Raw genomic sequence first — 7,487 nt, 5'->3', positions numbered from 1 at the left:
TTTATTTTAAAATTGTACATTAAAAAATATTTTCTGTTTACATTTTAATTTAATTTTTAATCAACCCGTATAATTCACAGGTCTCACATGTAGTACTCACTATTCTTTTGATTTCCCGCTCTTTTACACTTCATCGCTATACACCATTATAGATAGCGCAACAACTATCCAATCAATCTCCCCATGATTTGTATACCAAAAAATTAGGCTAGAAATTTGAATTTCATAAATTAGCCAAGAAACCAGGGATTCTAATCCTATCCATATTTAAAATGGATAGGAAAATTTCCTTTTCATATATACCTAGTTGCATCCAAGATTTCCTATATACCCATCGTTTACATTTTGCTATATCAAGGGTGATCATATCCAAATCTGCAATTACTAACATACCCATGGTTGAGCTCCAAATATGTAGTAATTCATATATTTTTTTAATGTATAATTTCTTTCTTTCTTTTTGGAATCGAAGCTCAAGATTTATCCAATGGTCGAGAGTATATGCAACGTTTCTTTTTCATTGTGTGAATGTGTAGAATGAAGCGGAGGAAGGAAGTTATGGTTTCAACTTTAGCCTGATTTTGGTCCATCCTTCGCCAATAAAATTGATTTCGGGTAGGATTTATTTTTTGTGTTTTATTGATTATTGATGTAATAGTTTTGATCAAGTCAACTGAAACTGTGCCTACCTTTTTTTTCTCCTGTTGTTCTCCACTTGTTGGGAACTTTTCAAAGAAACTACTTACTATTTAGGTCCGTTCTCAACTGGTTTTCTCACTAGAACAGACATTTGTATGCAGATCTTCCTTCAAGTATGTAATTACTCTTCAACTTTGTTGAAGCATGATGAAATTATCCTCTTTTGCCAAAAAAAATACATCATATTAGGTATGTAAATACATTACATTATGATGCAAGATATAGTTGCGTGTGCTATTTGATCATTTTATCCAGTTTGTGTTTTTCATCTATATCATTAATTATTTGTATCGTTAATTAGGTATGTAAATACACCATTTTTTTTTATTCTTGTTTACCGTGATTCATGTGAATTTTGTTAAAATCACATGCTAGCCTTGGTCTTTATCTGCAATTATGAAAAACCATTAAAAATAAGAATTTGAAGCACATTTTATGTCGAATCTTCAAAATTGATGTTGTATTTCAAATAATAAAAAAAAAAACATTAAGCAGTGTGCATGGGGTTTTATTCACCCAGATAGATAAGTACCATGAATAAGGAATTAATCAAAGCAAAACAGTATGATATATCAATTTTTTTTTGGTGTGGACATGATTCAATCTCCAATAATTATGAACAAATGTGAAAAAGGAAATGAATCATTTATATAATGATCTTATCATGATGAATTTTCGTGAAAGGATGTGAAATATTCTGATATATGATAAGGGATCTTTATTTAAATGCATACAAGTTGTTATGATAAACATCTAATCCTTGGTCTTTATGTTACCTGTGATTTTGGTTATGACATGATATGTTATTTGGTATCTTTGAAATTTTAATGACGATAAATATTTTCTATTTTTCTTCACGTGGTCCTGAAGAAATACAAAGAGGTGTTTGTGAAAGTTTTGTAGGATGTCGTGAACAACCCATATGCTACTAAATACAACAATTTAGATATTGCAGAATGGAGATCTTTTTATTCAAATGAGGTTGCTTCGTCTTTTCCTTGTCTTTTGTCATGGATATGTTGATGGTAGCAATTTAATAAATGAAATTCTTGCATATGTCGGCTTCTATATATTTTCTAAATCTTATCAAATTATCCTCATGTGAAGGCGGTGAAAAAAATCAGAGTTAAAACAAGAATGCAATTAACACAATACAACATGAAAGATTACTATTAAAACTTACTTGAGGCGAGATGGGGTATGTAATAGGGTATATCAGTCATTTTGATTGGTTAGCCTTTACAATTGTAACACAATCTCCGACTCCCCATTTCTAATTTTCAAGATCCATTCTGCTCCTACAATTAAATTATATCAATGTACCTTCAAAGTACATTGATATAATTATAAATATGGACCAATTGTGTATTTTTTTTATAAACAGGGACCAATCGTGCATTTTTTCTATACATGAACCATTTCAACATTTTTTAATGAGGGTCTATTTCTAATAATTATGTTGATAGAGAGCATTCTTGTAATTTTTAAACAAGGACCATTTATGTATTGTTTTTAAACAAGGAACATTTATGAATTTAGTATAAACAAGGATCATTTATCAATTTATTCTAAATAGTGACCATTTCCGCATTTATTTTCCTGACAACAAGAACTATTTATGCTAATTATCTTAAACATGATTCATTTATACAGTGTTTTAAACAAAAACCATTTATGTTGAAAGAAAATATATCTGATCCTCATTATAGCAATGTATTTTGCAAGTACAATGCTATAATTAGATTTTTTTTTTAATTTCCAGCAAACTGTTAACAATAATTTCAACAATTTATTTTGCTTAATTAAAAGTTAACCGGAAATCTAAGCTGACCCCAGATACTTGACATGTTCTTCAATCTATCTTCGATTCGTAAGTATTACTCCTTCTACCTAACTGAAATGACCTTGGGGTTTTTTGTTCTCCAACCTAACATTTCCGTCACATTTAGGAAATGATTTTATTTATTTCAAAATACCACCCAAAGTTTGATATATGTTGTTTTCTCCTGTTAGGATTTATTTTATTTTCTATATTCATTCTCCTTCAACAAATATTAATATTTGAAGCCCTTATTTAACATTTCAAATTGTACAAATTTTTATATACATAATTTTTTTCAAAATATAGTCAATTACTAATTGCTTAGAAATAGTATATGATTAATATTGTGTATTTTAAAATCTCAATCTTGTTTTACTTTATCAACCGTGTAGTACACACGTTATAACTTAGTATAGTTAATAATAACAATCCATAAATAATTAGGCTCAACAAATAATTTCCATGGTTATTTATATAGGAAGTTCGGTTAAACCAAGACCATCCTTGTGTTTGCTCACCAAAGACTTTTTTTTTTTTCAATTTAGTCAACGAAAATTGGGTTTCTCTCACGTCTCCTTCAAAAAGCAACTTCTTAAGGTTTCCAAATTAATCACTACTTTCGGGACTTTAGATAACGATATATATTTTTGTTTGAACGGTGGAAATTTTCTTAAATAAATAAACACATATATAGATAGATACTCAAACTCCTTAAAACTCGGTTCTTCCTCTTACCGATTCATCTTAACCTCATCAACCGTAATGCCAATCTTTCTTACGTTACTTTGCAAATGATTTTGAGATCAAGATTTAAAAAAAAATTCTAAAACAAAACAAACCCTTAGATAAATTAATAAAATTAAAAAATTAAAACTATCATTTAAAAAACAATTCACTACTAGCATGAGAAAATAAGCTCTTTCACCGTCTCTCCAAAAGACTCTACCCAAACTACCATTTTCGTCTATTTCACCAACAAATACGAAAGAAATTTATAATCTTGTTTACAATCCTTACAAATATACGTTAGCTTTTTTTTTTTTTTTTTTTTTCCATCTACATAGAACATGAGTTCATCTTTTGCTACCTTACATCATTTACAGTTACCATTCTTCAAAAACCATATGCAGCTAGGACCACAACGTGCATCCATTCGGTTTCCTTTCCATGATTCATATATGGTAACATACATACATAACCAAATATTTTATCAACTTTTGTGACATAGGGTGGGACATAATACAAGTGCAATTATAGATGGGTGTATATATTGTAAGAAATTTTAGCTTCTTGTCCTTTTGGCATACCAAACAAAGGAATAAGTTAGGTGATTTCTTGAGGTGGAGGACAACCATATTATTATTCACACGAGGGGAGGGGAACAAACCTTATCTTTTCACCAATATCCAATTCATCCATGGACCATGATACATGGGTATCATGTCAATAGAATATTTTTTGCATAAATCATTTTTGATTATATTCAAAAGTAGGTGTGTACTCATTCAATGAGCTTATTAAAGTGGCTGTGTGCACGGTCGTAAAATCATGAAGGGCTTAATAAATGCACTCAGATTTCTTATGATTTTTGTAGTTAATAAAAGTATTAGTTTTTTGATATTTTATCATAAATAAAGGGTTGTATAATTAATAAATTAAAGTGAAGTGTATAACTAATTTCAGTAATTTGTATACTTGTGCATCTTGAGATGTTTATTTTTCATCAGACAATTGATAACCTAACACTTGATATATTTGACAAAACTAAATAGTGGCTTGAACATATATTCGACAAGGTTAACTAGAAAACTTTAAAATATACAAAATCACATAAAACTCAACCAAAATTGAACACGAGGCATTTTATTTTATTTTAAATGGTATATAATGTGATGGTAGTCAATAATAGGAGAATTCTATTAATATAATTTTTGGAGTTTGAGGAAACAATAAGGGGACCAAGGGGTGAATGTGGGGTCTAAAGTTGGTGTTTGGACATTGCTACGTGGTTGTACAAAGCATTCAAAATTCAAAAAGCGAAAGCAATTTTCAATTGTTATACTAATCACATTTCAATTAGAGACTTTTTGCCAACCATGGTCAAAGTTTAATAATACATATTCAACATTGGCTTTAATGCTTCACTACCCACTTAAAAAGATTTATTTGTTTTTTCTTAGTATAGCGTCGGTTGTGTGTTATATAGCTGCCAATTAGCATGTTATGTCTTGTCTATTTAATAAAATAGAAATGGGACAATCATCAAAACCACAATTCCACAATGAGTGCTAAATTCGCTTTGCAATGTTAAAAGGTAATGAATTGAATATAATCGTGTAGAGTTATCTTTCTATTTTATAGATGTCGAGGCGAAAATTTTGTTTTTAATGTTTTTTTTAAACGGTAGAAATATTAAAGTAAAATTAGGGATAATGACAAAAATAACTCATTTAAGTTTGATAGAAATTTACCGATCTCACTTGTTGTGAATTTTAGGTTTATTAATATAGGATACTTGCAACTTTTTTCGATTTTACCTTGTGTTAAGCAGAACTGTTCGACTTTATCTATTTTTCTGGTTCATAAAAACCATTAATTTTGGTTTTATGATTCATTAAAGTCCTTAAGTTTGATAGAAATGCTCGGTTTTACCAGATAAATCAGTAAAAAAAGTAGAATCGAAAAAAAATACAGATACCCGGTATTAGCGAACCCAAAATCGACAAATGAGTAAATCCATACATTTCTGTCAAACATAAGTGCTTATTTCATTATCCCTAAAAATTACTAGCTACATGCTAGCAAAAAGGAACAAGATAATTCAAGTTACATGGTAGGGTTTTTTACACTCCAACTATGATTGACCTTAGTATTTCTTTGGCAAAACCATTTAAATGCAAAAGCTATAATATTATCAAACATAATAACCTTTCTATACTATTTTTGCTAGAATACCATATTGTTTCTATGAGACCACAAACCCTAAAGAAGTATCATAAAAATCGATTCCAAGATTTTCCATTTAAAATGGACTATCATATGCAAATCAATTCATTGAATCATATATGTGACATTCGAAAAATAAGGAATATCTATATCTATCCAAACGCACATTTTTTTCCATATCTCTGAGCCAAATCACAAGTGAAGAATAAATGATCGACATCTTTTAAAAGGCTAGAATAAATAGGACACAAAGTTGAGTCAACCTCAAATTCTATTTTATCCAAGTGCACCTGAGTATGAAGACGATCAATAATTAGCTTTCAAACAAAAACCTATTTTCCATAATAGATCGACCGGGGGATTTGAAGGATCAAAAACCTTATGCCACAACGTAGTGAATGGAGCACCACGATGTAGCATACCAAAATGCATAAAACGCATATCCGGATAGCCATCATGACGTGGCAGCAACTGCACCCAAGCCCATGATTTTTAAGGTTTCTTCCATATTTAAGCATCTAATCTCAAGAACTATGGCATCCTCTTCAACATCTAACCCTTCACCATGAAACCATAGCATCCATTGATGATTAAGAGCTTGGTTGCTTGATTGAAGACCTTATTCTTGGATTTTGGTGGAGCTTGAGTAAAGAGGAATATCATTTTTGTGCAAGGAAGCAAGGAATCAGCTTGGATCCATCATCTTCTTTAGAGTTCTAAGTTGTTAGAGGTATAAAGCTCTCGTCTTGAACTTTGTTCTTCTTAATGAAACTATAAGTTCATTTTGCTTGATGTTGGGTCATTTCCTTGGATGCTTTTGTAGTTTGAAAAACTCCAGAGCTTAATATGGCTTTTTAAGGCCAATAAACTTGAATAAGAAAAAGAGTCATGTTTCGAGTTTTTTTGTGTCCATGCTCAAGTTATAGCCTCATTAAGGACTTAATGAACATAAAATGGTAGATCTTGGCTTGTAGTTGAGTTCTAATGGATAAAGTTGGAAACTTTATCCATTAAGTCATTGAAATAGACTAGATATGAAGTTATGGGTTTAGATATGTAAGGTTTAAGATCTTAATGAAGAATATGGCTTTCTGCTAATTTTCACAACATAACAGTGGTCTTGCCACGATGCAGTGGTTCTCAGCTTCATGACTGTTTTGTCATGATATTCCCACGACGTGGCCAAGAGGCCTCCACGTTGTGGTGAACGTTGTAACATCTGGATCCCGAGGTAATTTTTATTTTGCAAATTTGGGCATTTTAAGGTTTTTCATGACATGGTGGGGAGGTGTCACGATGTGGCGAGTCAAGTTTAGGCTGCGCATTTCTTTTAAGCTGCCATGACGTGGCAGTATAGGCCACGACGTGGCAACTGTAAATTAAGAAAGCCTATTTTCTTGGTTTTGCTCTATGTTTAAAGAAATGAGGAGGCTAGGGTTTTCTCACCCAGCTTCCATCTGCCTCTTTGAGATCCGAGAAACCCTAAATCCCCCCCCCCCCCTCTCTCTCTCTTATTTTGAGCCTTTTTTGTGTTCTTGAAGCCTTGGAAGGGCGAAAGAAGAAGAAGTGAGCCAAGATTCGGCAAGTTGGTCCTCATCCTTTGTGTTGGCAATCTCTTGGACCTTTGTAAGTGTCCAAGACTCGATTTTTATCATGTTAGGTTTATAGATCTTATGTTTTGTCCTTAAATCTTCATGTTCATGTGAGTTAGAGTGTTAGGATTTTACAAAGTCTGCAACTTTATGAATCTCTAGGACTTTTGGACATAAATGTTGGGTTGGATCTAGATTCTTGTGGGGTTTTGATCAATGCATGGTATTCATTGGAAAACCCCTTGTTTTTGGTTCTTTATGGCTTCAAGACATGCATTGGACATGCATGTCTATAAGGCACCAACTTTTATGTTAGATTTGGTATTAGAATCAATTATGGAGTAAATAAGTTATGGACTTTTTGTATTAGGTGCTTAATGGAGAAATTCATGTCTTATTTAGCTTATTTGAATCTAGGGTTTGAGATT

The sequence above is a fragment of the Lactuca saligna genome, chromosome 5, assembly GCF_052625555.1.
Source record: "Lactuca saligna cultivar CGN05327 chromosome 5, ASM5262555v1, whole genome shotgun sequence".
NCBI lineage: Eukaryota > Viridiplantae > Streptophyta > Magnoliopsida > Asterales > Asteraceae > Lactuca > Lactuca saligna.
The sequence above is the reverse complement of the archived record's forward strand: the minus strand, read 5'-3'. Positions refer to the sequence as shown.